An 18780-nucleotide genomic window follows, 5' to 3' on the forward strand; every position below is an offset into this window, starting at 1 on the left:
AACCGGTGTATTCACATGGTATGGCCGTTGGCGTCCTTATACTGTAGCCGCACCACAGAAGAAGCATTCGCCTCTTCTCCCAACACACGCAATCGCTGCTTTCCGTGGCACATTTGACGCAAAGCGCGTCTTTCCACCTCGAAGGTGGCGCGGAGTGCGCGCTCGCCTCGGCGTCTCATAGGCGACTGCCGAACGTAGGTGAGACGCACAACACAGCTGCTCGATGCACCGCCTGTCATTCGTTTGGTGCGTGCGGCCTCCGACACCCGCTGGCGACGCACCTTGTTCCTGTTATCCGGCGCAGGGCTTGCGCGCGGCCGGGCGGCGGGGGGACTGCGCGGGGTGTTGCCGTGTCCTGCTGGACCGACGGAAGCTTTCTCACCTGCCTGACACACGCCGCGCTTCCAGATTTATGCGTAATTTGCGCGGTGCATTTGCATTCGCGCCTGTCCCCCCTCCCGTCCCGACTTGTCCCGACTTTGCTCGACTGCCGCTCGCTGCCGCTCGGGTCGCGGCCCATATGATAGCACAAGCACGAGAAACATCTGCGAGACGGGCGCGGGCCTGACCGGCGTGTCCGAGACGCCGTGGGCGGCCGTTCGGAGCTACTAGAGCAGCGCTGTGCCGTGCCGTGGAAAGGTGCGAAATCAAGCACAGAAGACACAGGCGGTTCGACAAAGCATCCATCTCTTGTTGCGACGAAAGATAAATTTTTGTTTACAAATTTGCGCATGTACACTGCTACAAAACAATAAGCCCTGACGTATTTCGCAACATTTCTGCCGCTTCATACTGTTTTGTTATTTCCAGAGACACTTTGGAAATCTTCCTTGGCACACGCTTCTTCAAACTGAGTTCCCTAATATCGTATCTGTTGCTTATTACAACAGATTTAAGTCATTGTGGAAACATCTTCGTCGCATCGGAAAGGTAGCATGAAGAGAGGGCTGGCGGGGGTGGCGACAAGAAAGCAAAATATGAAGACAGCCAGAGGTCCCAGGCAGTCACCGATCCGATTACTAACGTTGTTGTTTAACTTGGGTGATGGCTCGAGAACGGTTGATTTTTTTTTTTTATATATATTTAGTTAGTTTTCGGAATTTAGCACTGCTACGTAACAGTAGGCTCTGACGCATTTCAAGAACACATCTGTCGATTGGTAGTGTTTTGTCATTTTCAACGAGTTCCTAGCAGTCTTCCTTCGCGCATTCTTACTCAAACCGAGTTCATTACCGTAATTTCGTATCTTACGTTTGATACAGTAGTTGAAAATGCTTGTGGAAGCATCTTTGTCACACCTGATAGTTAGTATGAAAAAGAGGCCTGGCAGGTGTAGCGACGTAAAAATGAAAAAATGAGATAGAGCCAACAGCACCCGGTGTTCCCAGGCGGTCACCCATCCAAGTACTAACCGGGCCCGATGTTGCTTAACTTCGGTGATCGGACGAGAACCGGTGTATTCAACATGGTATGGCCGTTGGCGTCCTTATACTGTAGCCGCACCACAGAAGAAGCATTCGCCTCTTCTCCCAACACACGCAATCGCTGCTTTCCGTGGCACATTTGACGCAAAGCGCGTCCTTCCACCTCGAAGGTGGCGCGGAGTGCGCGCTCGCCTCGGCGCCTCAGAGGCGACTGCCGGACGTGGGTGAGGCGCACAACGCGGCTGCTCGGTGCACCGCCTGTCATTCGTTTGGTGCGTGTGGCCTCCGACACTCGCTGGCGACGCGCCTTGTTCCTGTTATCCGGCGCGGGGCTTGCGCGCGGCCGGGGGGCGGGGGGACTGCGCGGGGTGTGGCAGTGTCCTGCTGGACCGACGGAGGCTTTCTCACCTGGCTGACACACGCCGCGCTTCGAGATATTTGCGTAATTTTGCGCGGTCCATTCGCGCCTGTCCCCCCCTTCCGTCCCGACTTGTCCCGACTTTGCTCGGCTGCCGCTCGCTGCCGCTCGGGTCGCGGTCCATATGACAGCACAAGCGCGAGAAACGTCTGCGGGAGGCGGCGAGACGACAAAAGAATAAATTTATGATTACAAATCGAATTTGGAGCTGTACGCCGCTGCAGAACGATAGGCGCTACCGTATTTCGGAGCATACCGCCCGATTCGTACCGTTTTGTCGTTTTCAAAGACTTCCTGGCAAACTTGGTTGCCACATTCTCCTTCAAACTGAGTTAATTACTGCAGTTTCGTACCTTACGGCCGTTTCAAATGCTTAAGGAAGTCTCTTTGTCACAACAGAAAATTGCTATGGAAAGAGGGCTGGCAGGAGTAGCGACTAAAAAGCGAAAAATGAAGACAGCCAGAGTTCCCAGGCGCTCACCCTTCCGAGTACTAACGTTGTTGCTTCACTTCGGTGATCGGACGAGAACGGAAGATTTTTTGTTTTTTTTGTTTTTTTTTTTTTTTTGTTTATTTACTTTGTGGAATTCAGCACTGCTACAAAACAGTAGGCCCTGACTTATTTCAGAACTCATCTGTCGATTCGTAGTGTGTTGTTATTTTCAAGGCGTTCCAGCACTCTCTTCTTTCGCGCATTCTTGCGCAAACTGAGTTCATTACTGTAATTTCGTATCTTACGTTTGATACAGTAGTTTAAAATGCTTGTGGAAGCATCTTTGTCACACCTGATAGTTAGCATGAAAAAGAGGCCTGGCAGGTGCAGCGACGTAAGAAGGAAAAAATGAGATAGAGCCAACAGCACCCGGTGTTCCCAGGCGGTCACCCATCCAAGTACTAACCGGGCCCGATGTTGCTTAACTTCGGTGATCGGACGAGAACCGGTGTATTCAACATGGTATGGCCGTTGGCGTCCTTATACTGTAGCCGCACCACAGAAGAAGCATTCGCCTCTTCTCCCAACACACGCAATCGCTGCTTTCCGTGGCACATTTGACGCAAAGCGCGTCTTTCCACCTCGAAGGTGGCGCGGAGTGCGCGCTCGCCTCGGCGTCTCATAGGCGACTGCCGAACGTAGGTGAGACGCACAACACAGCTGCTCGATGCACCGCCTGTCATTCGTTTGGTGCGTGCGGCCTCCGACACCCGCTGGCGACGCACCTTGTTCCTGTTATCCGGCGCAGGGCTTGCGCGCGGCCGGGCGGCGGGGGGACTGCGCGGGGTGTTGCCGTGTCCTGCTGGACCGACGGAAGCTTTCTCACCTGCCTGACACACGCCGCGCTTCCAGATTTATGCGTAATTTGCGCGGTGCATTTGCATTCGCGCCTGTCCCCCCTCCCGTCCCGACTTGTCCCGACTTTGCTCGACTGCCGCTCGCTGCCGCTCGGGTCGCGGCCCATATGATAGCACAAGCACGAGAAACATCTGCGAGACGGGCGCGGGCCTGACCGGCGTGTCCGAGACGCCGTGGGCGGCCGTTCGGAGCTACTAGAGCAGCGCTGTGCCGTGCCGTGGAAAGGTGCGAAATCAAGCACAGAAGACACAGGCGGTTCGACAAAGCATCCATCTCTTGTTGCGACGAAAGATAAATTTTTGTTTACAAATTTGCGCATGTACACTGCTACAAAACAATAAGCCCTGACGTATTTCGCAACATTTCTGCCGCTTCATACTGTTTTGTTATTTCCAGAGACACTTTGGAAATCTTCCTTGGCACACGCTTCTTCAAACTGAGTTCCCTAATATCGTATCTGTTGCTTATTACAACAGATTTAAGTCATTGTGGAAACATCTTCGTCGCATCGGAAAGGTAGCATGAAGAGAGGGCTGGCGGGGGTGGCGACAAGAAAGCAAAATATGAAGACAGCCAGAGGTCCCAGGCAGTCACCGATCCGATTACTAACGTTGTTGTTTAACTTGGGTGATGGCTCGAGAACGGTTGATTTTTTTTTTTTATATATATTTAGTTAGTTTTCGGAATTTAGCACTGCTACGTAACAGTAGGCTCTGACGCATTTCAAGAACACATCTGTCGATTGGTAGTGTTTTGTCATTTTCAACGAGTTCCTAGCAGTCTTCCTTCGCGCATTCTTACTCAAACCGAGTTCATTACCGTAATTTCGTATCTTACGTTTGATACAGTAGTTGAAAATGCTTGTGGAAGCATCTTTGTCACACCTGATAGTTAGTATGAAAAAGAGGCCTGGCAGGTGTAGCGACGTAAAAATGAAAAAATGAGATAGAGCCAACAGCACCCGGTGTTCCCAGGCGGTCACCCATCCAAGTACTAACCGGGCCCGATGTTGCTTAACTTCGGTGATCGGACGAGAACCGGTGTATTCAACATGGTATGGCCGTTGGCGTCCTTATACTGTAGCCGCACCACAGAAGAAGCATTCGCCTCTTCTCCCAACACACGCAATCGCTGCTTTCCGTGGCACATTTGACGCAAAGCGCGTCTTTCCACCTCGAAGGTGGCGCGGAGTGCGCGCTCGCCTCGGCGTCTCATAGGCGACTGCCGAACGTAGGTGAGACGCACAACACAGCTGCTCGATGCACCGCCTGTCATTCGTTTGGTGCGTGCGGCCTCCGACACCCGCTGGCGACGCACCTTGTTCCTGTTATCCGGCGCAGGGCTTGCGCGCGGCCGGGCGGCGGGGGGACTGCGCGGGGTGTTGCCGTGTCCTGCTGGACCGACGGAAGCTTTCTCACCTGCCTGACACACGCCGCGCTTCCAGATTTATGCGTAATTTGCGCGGTGCATTTGCATTCGCGCCTGTCCCCCCTCCCGTCCCGACTTGTCCCGACTTTGCTCGACTGCCGCTCGCTGCCGCTCGGGTCGCGGCCCATATGATAGCACAAGCACGAGAAACATCTGCGAGACGGGCGCGGGCCTGACCGGCGTGTCCGAGACGCCGTGGGCGGCCGTTCGGAGCTACTAGAGCAGCGCTGTGCCGTGCCGTGGAAAGGTGCGAAATCAAGCACAGAAGACACAGGCGGTTCGACAAAGCATCCATCTCTTGTTGCGACGAAAGATAAATTTTTGTTTACAAATTTGCGCATGTACACTGCTACAAAACAATAAGCCCTGACGTATTTCGCAACATTTCTGCCGCTTCATACTGTTTTGTTATTTCCAGAGACACTTTGGAAATCTTCCTTGGCACACGCTTCTTCAAACTGAGTTCCCTAATATCGTATCTGTTGCTTATTACAACAGATTTAAGTCATTGTGGAAACATCTTCGTCGCATCGGAAAGGTAGCATGAAGAGAGGGCTGGCGGGGGTGGCGACAAGAAAGCAAAATATGAAGACAGCCAGAGGTCCCAGGCAGTCACCGATCCGATTACTAACGTTGTTGTTTAACTTGGGTGATGGCTCGAGAACGGTTGATTTTTTTTTTTTATATATATTTAGTTAGTTTTCGGAATTTAGCACTGCTACGTAACAGTAGGCTCTGACGCATTTCAAGAACACATCTGTCGATTGGTAGTGTTTTGTCATTTTCAACGAGTTCCTAGCAGTCTTCCTTCGCGCATTCTTACTCAAACCGAGTTCATTACCGTAATTTCGTATCTTACGTTTGATACAGTAGTTGAAAATGCTTGTGGAAGCATCTTTGTCACACCTGATAGTTAGTATGAAAAAGAGGCCTGGCAGGTGTAGCGACGTAAAAATGAAAAAATGAGATAGAGCCAACAGCACCCGGTGTTCCCAGGCGGTCACCCATCCAAGTACTAACCGGGCCCGATGTTGCTTAACTTCGGTGATCGGACGAGAACCGGTGTATTCAACATGGTATGGCCGTTGGCGTCCTTATACTGTAGCCGCACCACAGAAGAAGCATTCGCCTCTTCTCCCAACACACGCAATCGCTGCTTTCCGTGGCACATTTGACGCAAAGCGCGTCCTTCCACCTCGAAGGTGGCGCGGAGTGCGCGCTCGCCTCGGCGCCTCAGAGGCGACTGCCGGACGTGGGTGAGGCGCACAACGCGGCTGCTCGGTGCACCGCCTGTCATTCGTTTGGTGCGTGTGGCCTCCGACACTCGCTGGCGACGCGCCTTGTTCCTGTTATCCGGCGCGGGGCTTGCGCGCGGCCGGGGGGCGGGGGGACTGCGCGGGGTGTGGCAGTGTCCTGCTGGACCGACGGAGGCTTTCTCACCTGGCTGACACACGCCGCGCTTCGAGATATTTGCGTAATTTGCGCGGTCCATTCGCGCCTGTCCCCCCCTTCCGTCCCGACTTGTCCCGACTTTGCTCGGCTGCCGCTCGCTGCCGCTCGGGTCGCGGTCCATATGACAGCACAAGCGCGAGAAACGTCTGCGGGAGGCGGCGAGACGACAAAAGAATAAATTTATGATTACAAATCGAATTTGGAGCTGTACGCCGCTGCAGAACGATAGGCGCTACCGTATTTCGGAGCATACCGCCCGATTCGTACCGTTTTGTCGTTTTCAAAGACTTCCTGGCAAACTTGGTTGCCACATTCTCCTTCAAACTGAGTTAATTACTGCAGTTTCGTACCTTACGGCCGTTTCAAATGCTTAAGGAAGTCTCTTTGTCACAACAGAAAATTGCTATGGAAAGAGGGCTGGCAGGAGTAGCGACTAAAAAGCGAAAAATGAAGACAGCCAGAGTTCCCAGGCGCTCACCCTTCCGAGTACTAACGTTGTTGCTTCACTTCGGTGATCGGACGAGAACGGAAGATTTTTTGTTTTTTTTGTTTTTTTTTTTTTTTTTTTGTTTATTTACTTTGTGGAATTCAGCACTGCTACAAAACAGTAGGCCCTGACTTATTTCAGAACTCATCTGTCGATTCGTAGTGTGTTGTTATTTTCAAGGCGTTCCAGCACTCTCTTCTTTCGCGCATTCTTGCGCAAACTGAGTTCATTACTGTAATTTCGTATCTTACGTTTGATACAGTAGTTTAAAATGCTTGTGGAAGCATCTTTGTCACACCTGATAGTTAGCATGAAAAAGAGGCCTGGCAGGTGCAGCGACGTAAGAAGGAAAAAATGAGATAGAGCCAACAGCACCCGGTGTTCCCAGGCGGTCACCCATCCAAGTACTAACCGGGCCCGATGTTGCTTAACTTCGGTGATCGGACGAGAACCGGTGTATTCAACATGGTATGGCCGTTGGCGTCCTTATACTGTAGCCGCACCACAGAAGAAGCATTCGCCTCTTCTCCCAACACACGCAATCGCTGCTTTCCGTGGCACATTTGACGCAAAGCGCGTCTTTCCACCTCGAAGGTGGCGCGGAGTGCGCGCTCGCCTCGGCGTCTCATAGGCGACTGCCGAACGTAGGTGAGACGCACAACACAGCTGCTCGATGCACCGCCTGTCATTCGTTTGGTGCGTGCGGCCTCCGACACCCGCTGGCGACGCACCTTGTTCCTGTTATCCGGCGCAGGGCTTGCGCGCGGCCGGGCGGCGGGGGGACTGCGCGGGGTGTTGCCGTGTCCTGCTGGACCGACGGAAGCTTTCTCACCTGCCTGACACACGCCGCGCTTCCAGATTTATGCGTAATTTGCGCGGTGCATTTGCATTCGCGCCTGTCCCCCCTCCCGTCCCGACTTGTCCCGACTTTGCTCGACTGCCGCTCGCTGCCGCTCGGGTCGCGGCCCATATGATAGCACAAGCACGAGAAACATCTGCGAGACGGGCGCGGGCCTGACCGGCGTGTCCGAGACGCCGTGGGCGGCCGTTCGGAGCTACTAGAGCAGCGCTGTGCCGTGCCGTGGAAAGGTGCGAAATCAAGCACAGAAGACACAGGCGGTTCGACAAAGCATCCATCTCTTGTTGCGACGAAAGATAAATTTTTGTTTACAAATTTGCGCATGTACACTGCTACAAAACAATAAGCCCTGACGTATTTCGCAACATTTCTGCCGCTTCATACTGTTTTGTTATTTCCAGAGACACTTTGGAAATCTTCCTTGGCACACGCTTCTTCAAACTGAGTTCCCTAATATCGTATCTGTTGCTTATTACAACAGATTTAAGTCATTGTGGAAACATCTTCGTCGCATCGGAAAGGTAGCATGAAGAGAGGGCTGGCGGGGGTGGCGACAAGAAAGCAAAATATGAAGACAGCCAGAGGTCCCAGGCAGTCACCGATCCGATTACTAACGTTGTTGTTTAACTTGGGTGATGGCTCGAGAACGGTTGATTTTTTTTTTTTATATATATTTAGTTAGTTTTCGGAATTTAGCACTGCTACGTAACAGTAGGCTCTGACGCATTTCAAGAACACATCTGTCGATTGGTAGTGTTTTGTCATTTTCAACGAGTTCCTAGCAGTCTTCCTTCGCGCATTCTTACTCAAACCGAGTTCATTACCGTAATTTCGTATCTTACGTTTGATACAGTAGTTGAAAATGCTTGTGGAAGCATCTTTGTCACACCTGATAGTTAGTATGAAAAAGAGGCCTGGCAGGTGTAGCGACGTAAAAATGAAAAAATGAGATAGAGCCAACAGCACCCGGTGTTCCCAGGCGGTCACCCATCCAAGTACTAACCGGGCCCGATGTTGCTTAACTTCGGTGATCGGACGAGAACCGGTGTATTCAACATGGTATGGCCGTTGGCGTCCTTATACTGTAGCCGCACCACAGAAGAAGCATTCGCCTCTTCTCCCAACACACGCAATCGCTGCTTTCCGTGGCACATTTGACGCAAAGCGCGTCCTTCCACCTCGAAGGTGGCGCGGAGTGCGCGCTCGCCTCGGCGCCTCAGAGGCGACTGCCGGACGTGGGTGAGGCGCACAACGCGGCTGCTCGGTGCACCGCCTGTCATTCGTTTGGTGCGTGTGGCCTCCGACACTCGCTGGCGACGCGCCTTGTTCCTGTTATCCGGCGCGGGGCTTGCGCGCGGCCGGGGGGCGGGGGGACTGCGCGGGGTGTGGCAGTGTCCTGCTGGACCGACGGAGGCTTTCTCACCTGGCTGACACACGCCGCGCTTCGAGATATTTGCGTAATTTGCGCGGTCCATTCGCGCCTGTCCCCCCCTTCCGTCCCGACTTGTCCCGACTTTGCTCGGCTGCCGCTCGCTGCCGCTCGGGTCGCGGTCCATATGACAGCACAAGCGCGAGAAACGTCTGCGGGAGGCGGCGAGACGACAAAAGAATAAATTTATGATTACAAATCGAATTTGGAGCTGTACGCCGCTGCAGAACGATAGGCGCTACCGTATTTCGGAGCATACCGCCCGATTCGTACCGTTTTGTCGTTTTCAAAGACTTCCTGGCAAACTTGGTTGCCACATTCTCCTTCAAACTGAGTTAATTACTGCAGTTTCGTACCTTACGGCCGTTTCAAATGCTTAAGGAAGTCTCTTTGTCACAACAGAAAATTGCTATGGAAAGAGGGCTGGCAGGAGTAGCGACTAAAAAGCGAAAAATGAAGACAGCCAGAGTTCCCAGGCGCTCACCCTTCCGAGTACTAACGTTGTTGCTTCACTTCGGTGATCGGACGAGAACGGAAGATTTTTTGTTTTTTTTGTTTTTTTTTTTTTTTTTGTTTATTTACTTTGTGGAATTCAGCACTGCTACAAAACAGTAGGCCCTGACTTATTTCAGAACTCATCTGTCGATTCGTAGTGTGTTGTTATTTTCAAGGCGTTCCAGCACTCTCTTCTTTCGCGCATTCTTGCGCAAACTGAGTTCATTACTGTAATTTCGTATCTTACGTTTGATACAGTAGTTTAAAATGCTTGTGGAAGCATCTTTGTCACACCTGATAGTTAGCATGAAAAAGAGGCCTGGCAGGTGCAGCGACGTAAGAAGGAAAAAATGAGATAGAGCCAACAGCACCCGGTGTTCCCAGGCGGTCACCCATCCAAGTACTAACCGGGCCCGATGTTGCTTAACTTCGGTGATCGGACGAGAACCGGTGTATTCAACATGGTATGGCCGTTGGCGTCCTTATACTGTAGCCGCACCACAGAAGAAGCATTCGCCTCTTCTCCCAACACACGCAATCGCTGCTTTCCGTGGCACATTTGACGCAAAGCGCGTCTTTCCACCTCGAAGGTGGCGCGGAGTGCGCGCTCGCCTCGGCGTCTCATAGGCGACTGCCGAACGTAGGTGAGACGCACAACACAGCTGCTCGATGCACCGCCTGTCATTCGTTTGGTGCGTGCGGCCTCCGACACCCGCTGGCGACGCACCTTGTTCCTGTTATCCGGCGCAGGGCTTGCGCGCGGCCGGGCGGCGGGGGGACTGCGCGGGGTGTTGCCGTGTCCTGCTGGACCGACGGAAGCTTTCTCACCTGCCTGACACACGCCGCGCTTCCAGATTTATGCGTAATTTGCGCGGTGCATTTGCATTCGCGCCTGTCCCCCCTCCCGTCCCGACTTGTCCCGACTTTGCTCGACTGCCGCTCGCTGCCGCTCGGGTCGCGGCCCATATGATAGCACAAGCACGAGAAACATCTGCGAGACGGGCGCGGGCCTGACCGGCGTGTCCGAGACGCCGTGGGCGGCCGTTCGGAGCTACTAGAGCAGCGCTGTGCCGTGCCGTGGAAAGGTGCGAAATCAAGCACAGAAGACACAGGCGGTTCGACAAAGCATCCATCTCTTGTTGCGACGAAAGATAAATTTTTGTTTACAAATTTGCGCATGTACACTGCTACAAAACAATAAGCCCTGACGTATTTCGCAACATTTCTGCCGCTTCATACTGTTTTGTTATTTCCAGAGACACTTTGGAAATCTTCCTTGGCACACGCTTCTTCAAACTGAGTTCCCTAATATCGTATCTGTTGCTTATTACAACAGATTTAAGTCATTGTGGAAACATCTTCGTCGCATCGGAAAGGTAGCATGAAGAGAGGGCTGGCGGGGGTGGCGACAAGAAAGCAAAATATGAAGACAGCCAGAGGTCCCAGGCAGTCACCGATCCGATTACTAACGTTGTTGTTTAACTTGGGTGATGGCTCGAGAACGGTTGATTTTTTTTTTTTATATATATTTAGTTAGTTTTCGGAATTTAGCACTGCTACGTAACAGTAGGCTCTGACGCATTTCAAGAACACATCTGTCGATTGGTAGTGTTTTGTCATTTTCAACGAGTTCCTAGCAGTCTTCCTTCGCGCATTCTTACTCAAACCGAGTTCATTACCGTAATTTCGTATCTTACGTTTGATACAGTAGTTGAAAATGCTTGTGGAAGCATCTTTGTCACACCTGATAGTTAGTATGAAAAAGAGGCCTGGCAGGTGTAGCGACGTAAAAATGAAAAAATGAGATAGAGCCAACAGCACCCGGTGTTCCCAGGCGGTCACCCATCCAAGTACTAACCGGGCCCGATGTTGCTTAACTTCGGTGATCGGACGAGAACCGGTGTATTCAACATGGTATGGCCGTTGGCGTCCTTATACTGTAGCCGCACCACAGAAGAAGCATTCGCCTCTTCTCCCAACACACGCAATCGCTGCTTTCCGTGGCACATTTGACGCAAAGCGCGTCCTTCCACCTCGAAGGTGGCGCGGAGTGCGCGCTCGCCTCGGCGCCTCAGAGGCGACTGCCGGACGTGGGTGAGGCGCACAACGCGGCTGCTCGGTGCACCGCCTGTCATTCGTTTGGTGCGTGTGGCCTCCGACACTCGCTGGCGACGCGCCTTGTTCCTGTTATCCGGCGCGGGGCTTGCGCGCGGCCGGGGGGCGGGGGGACTGCGCGGGGTGTGGCAGTGTCCTGCTGGACCGACGGAGGCTTTCTCACCTGGCTGACACACGCCGCGCTTCGAGATATTTGCGTAATTTGCGCGGTCCATTCGCGCCTGTCCCCCCCTTCCGTCCCGACTTGTCCCGACTTTGCTCGGCTGCCGCTCGCTGCCGCTCGGGTCGCGGTCCATATGACAGCACAAGCGCGAGAAACGTCTGCGGGAGGCGGCGAGACGACAAAAGAATAAATTTATGATTACAAATCGAATTTGGAGCTGTACGCCGCTGCAGAACGATAGGCGCTACCGTATTTCGGAGCATACCGCCCGATTCGTACCGTTTTGTCGTTTTCAAAGACTTCCTGGCAAACTTGGTTGCCACATTCTCCTTCAAACTGAGTTAATTACTGCAGTTTCGTACCTTACGGCCGTTTCAAATGCTTAAGGAAGTCTCTTTGTCACAACAGAAAATTGCTATGGAAAGAGGGCTGGCAGGAGTAGCGACTAAAAAGCGAAAAATGAAGACAGCCAGAGTTCCCAGGCGCTCACCCTTCCGAGTACTAACGTTGTTGCTTCACTTCGGTGATCGGACGAGAACGGAAGATTTTTTGTTTTTTTTGTTTTTTTTTTTTTTTTTGTTTATTTACTTTGTGGAATTCAGCACTGCTACAAAACAGTAGGCCCTGACTTATTTCAGAACTCATCTGTCGATTCGTAGTGTGTTGTTATTTTCAAGGCGTTCCAGCACTCTCTTCTTTCGCGCATTCTTGCGCAAACTGAGTTCATTACTGTAATTTCGTATCTTACGTTTGATACAGTAGTTTAAAATGCTTGTGGAAGCATCTTTGTCACACCTGATAGTTAGCATGAAAAAGAGGCCTGGCAGGTGCAGCGACGTAAGAAGGAAAAAATGAGATAGAGCCAACAGCACCCGGTGTTCCCAGGCGGTCACCCATCCAAGTACTAACCGGGCCCGATGTTGCTTAACTTCGGTGATCGGACGAGAACCGGTGTATTCAACATGGTATGGCCGTTGGCGTCCTTATACTGTAGCCGCACCACAGAAGAAGCATTCGCCTCTTCTCCCAACACACGCAATCGCTGCTTTCCGTGGCACATTTGACGCAAAGCGCGTCTTTCCACCTCGAAGGTGGCGCGGAGTGCGCGCTCGCCTCGGCGTCTCATAGGCGACTGCCGAACGTAGGTGAGACGCACAACACAGCTGCTCGATGCACCGCCTGTCATTCGTTTGGTGCGTGCGGCCTCCGACACCCGCTGGCGACGCACCTTGTTCCTGTTATCCGGCGCAGGGCTTGCGCGCGGCCGGGCGGCGGGGGGACTGCGCGGGGTGTTGCCGTGTCCTGCTGGACCGACGGAAGCTTTCTCACCTGCCTGACACACGCCGCGCTTCCAGATTTATGCGTAATTTGCGCGGTGCATTTGCATTCGCGCCTGTCCCCCCTCCCGTCCCGACTTGTCCCGACTTTGCTCGACTGCCGCTCGCTGCCGCTCGGGTCGCGGCCCATATGATAGCACAAGCACGAGAAACATCTGCGAGACGGGCGCGGGCCTGACCGGCGTGTCCGAGACGCCGTGGGCGGCCGTTCGGAGCTACTAGAGCAGCGCTGTGCCGTGCCGTGGAAAGGTGCGAAATCAAGCACAGAAGACACAGGCGGTTCGACAAAGCATCCATCTCTTGTTGCGACGAAAGATAAATTTTTGTTTACAAATTTGCGCATGTACACTGCTACAAAACAATAAGCCCTGACGTATTTCGCAACATTTCTGCCGCTTCATACTGTTTTGTTATTTCCAGAGACACTTTGGAAATCTTCCTTGGCACACGCTTCTTCAAACTGAGTTCCCTAATATCGTATCTGTTGCTTATTACAACAGATTTAAGTCATTGTGGAAACATCTTCGTCGCATCGGAAAGGTAGCATGAAGAGAGGGCTGGCGGGGGTGGCGACAAGAAAGCAAAATATGAAGACAGCCAGAGGTCCCAGGCAGTCACCGATCCGATTACTAACGTTGTTGTTTAACTTGGGTGATGGCTCGAGAACGGTTGATTTTTTTTTTTTATATATATTTAGTTAGTTTTCGGAATTTAGCACTGCTACGTAACAGTAGGCTCTGACGCATTTCAAGAACACATCTGTCGATTGGTAGTGTTTTGTCATTTTCAACGAGTTCCTAGCAGTCTTCCTTCGCGCATTCTTACTCAAACCGAGTTCATTACCGTAATTTCGTATCTTACGTTTGATACAGTAGTTGAAAATGCTTGTGGAAGCATCTTTGTCACACCTGATAGTTAGTATGAAAAAGAGGCCTGGCAGGTGTAGCGACGTAAAAATGAAAAAATGAGATAGAGCCAACAGCACCCGGTGTTCCCAGGCGGTCACCCATCCAAGTACTAACCGGGCCCGATGTTGCTTAACTTCGGTGATCGGACGAGAACCGGTGTATTCAACATGGTATGGCCGTTGGCGTCCTTATACTGTAGCCGCACCACAGAAGAAGCATTCGCCTCTTCTCCCAACACACGCAATCGCTGCTTTCCGTGGCACATTTGACGCAAAGCGCGTCCTTCCACCTCGAAGGTGGCGCGGAGTGCGCGCTCGCCTCGGCGCCTCAGAGGCGACTGCCGGACGTGGGTGAGGCGCACAACGCGGCTGCTCGGTGCACCGCCTGTCATTCGTTTGGTGCGTGTGGCCTCCGACACTCGCTGGCGACGCGCCTTGTTCCTGTTATCCGGCGCGGGGCTTGCGCGCGGCCGGGGGGCGGGGGGACTGCGCGGGGTGTGGCAGTGTCCTGCTGGACCGACGGAGGCTTTCTCACCTGGCTGACACACGCCGCGCTTCGAGATATTTGCGTAATTTGCGCGGTCCATTCGCGCCTGTCCCCCCCTTCCGTCCCGACTTGTCCCGACTTTGCTCGGCTGCCGCTCGCTGCCGCTCGGGTCGCGGTCCATATGACAGCACAAGCGCGAGAAACGTCTGCGGGAGGCGGCGAGACGACAAAAGAATAAATTTATGATTACAAATCGAATTTGGAGCTGTACGCCGCTGCAGAACGATAGGCGCTACCGTATTTCGGAGCATACCGCCCGATTCGTACCGTTTTGTCGTTTTCAAAGACTTCCTGGCAAACTTGGTTGCCACATTCTCCTTCAAACTGAGTTAATTACTGCAGTTTCGTACCTTACGGCCGTTTCAAATGCTTAAGGAAGTCTCTTTGTCACAACAGAAAATTGCTATGGAAAGAGGGCTGGCAGGAGTAGCGACTAAAAAGCGAAAAATGAAGACAGCCAGAGTTCCCAGGCGCTCACCCTTCCGAGTACTAACGTTGTTGCTTCACTTCGGTGATCGGACGAGAACGGAAGATTTTTTGTTTTTTTTGTTTTTTTTTTTTTTTTTGTTTATTTACTTTGTGGAATTCAGCACTGCTACAAAACAGTAGGCCCTGACTTATTTCAGAACTCATCTGTCGATTCGTAGTGTGTTGTTATTTTCAAGGCGTTCCAGCACTCTCTTCTTTCGCGCATTCTTGCGCAAACTGAGTTCATTACCGTAATTTCGTATCTTACGTTTGATACAGTAGTTGAAAATGCTTGTGGAAGCATCTTTGTCACACCTGATAGTTAGTATGAAAAAGAGGCCTGGCAGGTGTAGCGACGTAAAAATGAAAAAATGAGATAGAGCCAACAGCACCCGGTGTTCCCAGGCGGTCACCCATCCAAGTACTAACCGGGCCCGATGTTGCTTAACTTCGGTGATCGGACGAGAACCGGTGTATTCAACATGGTATGGCCGTTGGCGTCCTTATACTGTAGCCGCACCACAGAAGAAGCATTCGCCTCTTCTCCCAACACACGCAATCGCTGCTTTCCGTGGCACATTTGACGCAAAGCGCGTCTTTCCACCTCGAAGGTGGCGCGGAGTGCGCGCTCGCCTCGGCGTCTCATAGGCGACTGCCGAACGTAGGTGAGACGCACAACACAGCTGCTCGATGCACCGCCTGTCATTCGTTTGGTGCGTGCGGCCTCCGACACCCGCTGGCGACGCACCTTGTTCCTGTTATCCGGCGCAGGGCTTGCGCGCGGCCGGGCGGCGGGGGGACTGCGCGGGGTGTTGCCGTGTCCTGCTGGACCGACGGAAGCTTTCTCACCTGCCTGACACACGCCGCGCTTCCAGATTTATGCGTAATTTGCGCGGTGCATTTGCATTCGCGCCTGTCCCCCCTCCCGTCCCGACTTGTCCCGACTTTGCTCGACTGCCGCTCGCTGCCGCTCGGGTCGCGGCCCATATGATAGCACAAGCACGAGAAACATCTGCGAGACGGGCGCGGGCCTGACCGGCGTGTCCGAGACGCCGTGGGCGGCCGTTCGGAGCTACTAGAGCAGCGCTGTGCCGTGCCGTGGAAAGGTGCGAAATCAAGCACAGAAGACACAGGCGGTTCGACAAAGCATCCATCTCTTGTTGCGACGAAAGATAAATTTTTGTTTACAAATTTGCGCATGTACACTGCTACAAAACAATAAGCCCTGACGTATTTCGCAACATTTCTGCCGCTTCATACTGTTTTGTTATTTCCAGAGACACTTTGGAAATCTTCCTTGGCACACGCTTCTTCAAACTGAGTTCCCTAATATCGTATCTGTTGCTTATTACAACAGATTTAAGTCATTGTGGAAACATCTTCGTCGCATCGGAAAGGTAGCATGAAGAGAGGGCTGGCGGGGGTGGCGACAAGAAAGCAAAATATGAAGACAGCCAGAGGTCCCAGGCAGTCACCGATCCGATTACTAACGTTGTTGTTTAACTTGGGTGATGGCTCGAGAACGGTTGATTTTTTTTTTTTATATATATTTAGTTAGTTTTCGGAATTTAGCACTGCTACGTAACAGTAGGCTCTGACGCATTTCAAGAAGACATCTGTCGATTGGTAGTGTTTTGTCATTTTCAACGAGTTCCTAGCAGTCTTCCTTCGCGCATTCTTACTCAAACCGAGTTCATTACCGTAATTTCGTATCTTACGTTTGATACAGTAGTTGAAAATGCTTGTGGAAGCATCTTTGTCACACCTGATAGTTAGTATGAAAAAGAGGCCTGGCAGGTGTAGCGACGTAAAAATGAAAAAATGAGATAGAGCCAACAGCACCCGGTGTTCCCAGGCGGTCACCCATCCAAGTACTAACCGGGCCCGATGTTGCTTAACTTCGGTGATCGGACGAGAACCGGTGTATTCAACATGGTATGGCCGTTGGCGTCCTTATACTGTAGCCGCACCACAGAAGAAGCATTCGCCTCTTCTCCCAACACACGCAATCGCTGCTTTCCGTGGCACATTTGACGCAAAGCGCGTCTTTCCACCTCGAAGGTGGCGCGGAGTGCGCGCTCGCCTCGGCGTCTCATAGGCGACTGCCGAACGTAGGTGAGACGCACAACACAGCTGCTCGATGCACCGCCTGTCATTCGTTTGGTGCGTGCGGCCTCCGACACCCGCTGGCGACGCACCTTGTTCCTGTTATCCGGCGCAGGGCTTGCGCGCGGCCGGGCGGCGGGGGGACTGCGCGGGGTGTTGCCGTGTCCTGCTGGACCGACGGAAGCTTTCTCACCTGCCTGACACACGCCGCGCTTCCAGATTTATGCGTAATTTGCGCGGTGCATTTGCATTCGCGCCTGTCCCCCCTCCCGTCCCGACTTGTCCCGACTTTGCTCGACTGCCGCTCGCTGCCGCTCGGGTCGCGGCCCATATGATAGCACAAGCACGAGAAACATCTGCGAGACGGGCGCGGGCCTGACCGGCGTGTCCGAGACGCCGTGGGCGGCCGTTCGGAGCTACTAGAGCAGCGCTGTGCCGTGCCGTGGAAAGGTGCGAAATCAAGCACAGAAGACACAGGCGGTTCGACAAAGCATCCATCTCTTGTTGCGACGAAAGATAAATTTTTGTTTACAAATTTGCGCATGTACACTGCTACAAAACAATAAGCCCTGACGTATTTCGCAACATTTCTGCCGCTTCATACTGTTTTGTTATTTCCAGAGACACTTTGGAAATCTTCCTTGGCACACGCTTCTTCAAACTGAGTTCCCTAATATCGTATCTGTTGCTTATTACAACAGATTTAAGTCATTGTGGAAACATCTTCGTCGCATCGGAAAGGTAGCATGAAGAGAGGGCTGGCGGGGGTGGCGACAAGAAAGCAAAATATGAAGACAGCCAGAGGTCCCAGGCAGTCACCGATCCGATTACTAACGTTGTTGTTTAACTTGGGTGATGGCTCGAGAACGGTTGATTTTTTTTTTTTTATATATATTTAGTTAGTTTTCGGAATTTAGCACTGCTACGTAACAGTAGGCTCTGACGCATTTCAAGAACACATCTGTCGATTGGTAGTGTTTTGTCATTTTCAACGAGTTCCTAGCAGTCTTCCTTCGCGCATTCTTACTCAAACCGAGTTCATTACCGTAATTTCGTATCTTACGTTTGATACAGTAGTTGAAAATGCTTGTGGAAGCATCTTTGTCACACCTGATAGTTAGTATGAAAAAGAGGCCTGGCAGGTGTAGCGACGTAAAAATGAAAAAATGAGATAGAGCCAACAGCACCCGGTGTTCCCAGGCGGTCACCCATCCAAGTACTAACCGGGCCCGATGTTGCTTAACTTCGGTGATCGGACGAGAACCGGTGTATTCAACATGGTATGGCCGTTGGCGTCCTTATACTGTAGCCGCACCACAGAAGAAGCATTCGCCTCTTCTCCCAACACACGCAATCGCTGCTTTCCGTGGCACATTTGACGCAAAGCGCGTCTTTCCACCTCGAAGGTGGCGCGGAGTGCGCGCTCGCCTCGGCGTCTCATAGGCGACTGCCGAACGTAGGTGAGACGCACAACACAGCTGCTCGATGCACCGCCTGTCATTCGTTTGGTGCGTGCGGCCTCCGACACCCGCTGGCGACGCACCTTGTTCCTGTTATCCGGCGCAGGGCTTGCGCGCGGCCGGGCGGCGGGGGGACTGCGCGGGGTGTTGCCGTGTCCTGCTGGACCGACGGAAGCTTTCTCACCTGCCTGACACACGCCGCGCTTCCAGATTTATGCGTAATTTGCGCGGTGCATTTGCATTCGCGCCTGTCCCCCCTCCCGTCCCGACTTGTCCCGACTTTGCTCGACTGCCGCTCGCTGCCGCTCGGGTCGCGGCCCATATGATAGCACAA

General features: G+C 52.6%; 13 non-coding genes across 13 annotated transcripts; all 13 read right to left on the bottom strand.

Annotated features, from left to right (window-relative positions):
• Positions 1-1363: 1363 nt before the first annotated feature.
• On the bottom strand, positions 1364-1482 carry LOC126114632 (5S ribosomal RNA). Its single transcript, XR_007525180.1, has one exon. It is a non-coding gene; the product is annotated as a 5S ribosomal RNA (ribosomal RNA).
• Positions 1483-2692: 1210 nt separating this feature from the next.
• Positions 2693-2811, bottom strand: LOC126114644 (5S ribosomal RNA). The gene has a single exon (XR_007525191.1). It is a non-coding gene; the product is annotated as a 5S ribosomal RNA (ribosomal RNA).
• A 1331-nt stretch (positions 2812-4142) lies between these two features.
• LOC126114651 (5S ribosomal RNA) lies at positions 4143-4261 on the bottom strand. Its single transcript, XR_007525197.1, has one exon. It is a non-coding gene; the product is annotated as a 5S ribosomal RNA (ribosomal RNA).
• Positions 4262-5592: 1331 nt separating this feature from the next.
• On the bottom strand, positions 5593-5711 carry LOC126114652 (5S ribosomal RNA). The gene has a single exon (XR_007525198.1). It is a non-coding gene; the product is annotated as a 5S ribosomal RNA (ribosomal RNA).
• A 1212-nt stretch (positions 5712-6923) lies between these two features.
• Positions 6924-7042, bottom strand: LOC126114653 (5S ribosomal RNA). Its single transcript, XR_007525199.1, has one exon. It is a non-coding gene; the product is annotated as a 5S ribosomal RNA (ribosomal RNA).
• Positions 7043-8373: 1331 nt separating this feature from the next.
• LOC126114633 (5S ribosomal RNA) lies at positions 8374-8492 on the bottom strand. The gene has a single exon (XR_007525181.1). It is a non-coding gene; the product is annotated as a 5S ribosomal RNA (ribosomal RNA).
• A 1210-nt stretch (positions 8493-9702) lies between these two features.
• LOC126114634 (5S ribosomal RNA) lies at positions 9703-9821 on the bottom strand. The gene has a single exon (XR_007525182.1). It is a non-coding gene; the product is annotated as a 5S ribosomal RNA (ribosomal RNA).
• A 1331-nt stretch (positions 9822-11152) lies between these two features.
• LOC126114635 (5S ribosomal RNA) lies at positions 11153-11271 on the bottom strand. Its single transcript, XR_007525183.1, has one exon. It is a non-coding gene; the product is annotated as a 5S ribosomal RNA (ribosomal RNA).
• A 1210-nt stretch (positions 11272-12481) lies between these two features.
• LOC126114637 (5S ribosomal RNA) lies at positions 12482-12600 on the bottom strand. The gene has a single exon (XR_007525184.1). It is a non-coding gene; the product is annotated as a 5S ribosomal RNA (ribosomal RNA).
• A 1331-nt stretch (positions 12601-13931) lies between these two features.
• LOC126114638 (5S ribosomal RNA) lies at positions 13932-14050 on the bottom strand. Its single transcript, XR_007525185.1, has one exon. It is a non-coding gene; the product is annotated as a 5S ribosomal RNA (ribosomal RNA).
• A 1210-nt stretch (positions 14051-15260) lies between these two features.
• LOC126114639 (5S ribosomal RNA) lies at positions 15261-15379 on the bottom strand. Its single transcript, XR_007525186.1, has one exon. It is a non-coding gene; the product is annotated as a 5S ribosomal RNA (ribosomal RNA).
• Positions 15380-16710: 1331 nt separating this feature from the next.
• On the bottom strand, positions 16711-16829 carry LOC126114640 (5S ribosomal RNA). Its single transcript, XR_007525187.1, has one exon. It is a non-coding gene; the product is annotated as a 5S ribosomal RNA (ribosomal RNA).
• A 1332-nt stretch (positions 16830-18161) lies between these two features.
• LOC126114641 (5S ribosomal RNA) lies at positions 18162-18280 on the bottom strand. The gene has a single exon (XR_007525188.1). It is a non-coding gene; the product is annotated as a 5S ribosomal RNA (ribosomal RNA).
• Positions 18281-18780: the final 500 nt, after the last annotated feature.

This window comes from Schistocerca cancellata, unplaced genomic scaffold, assembly GCF_023864275.1.
Source record: "Schistocerca cancellata isolate TAMUIC-IGC-003103 unplaced genomic scaffold, iqSchCanc2.1 HiC_scaffold_314, whole genome shotgun sequence".
Lineage (NCBI taxonomy): Eukaryota > Metazoa > Arthropoda > Insecta > Orthoptera > Acrididae > Schistocerca > Schistocerca cancellata.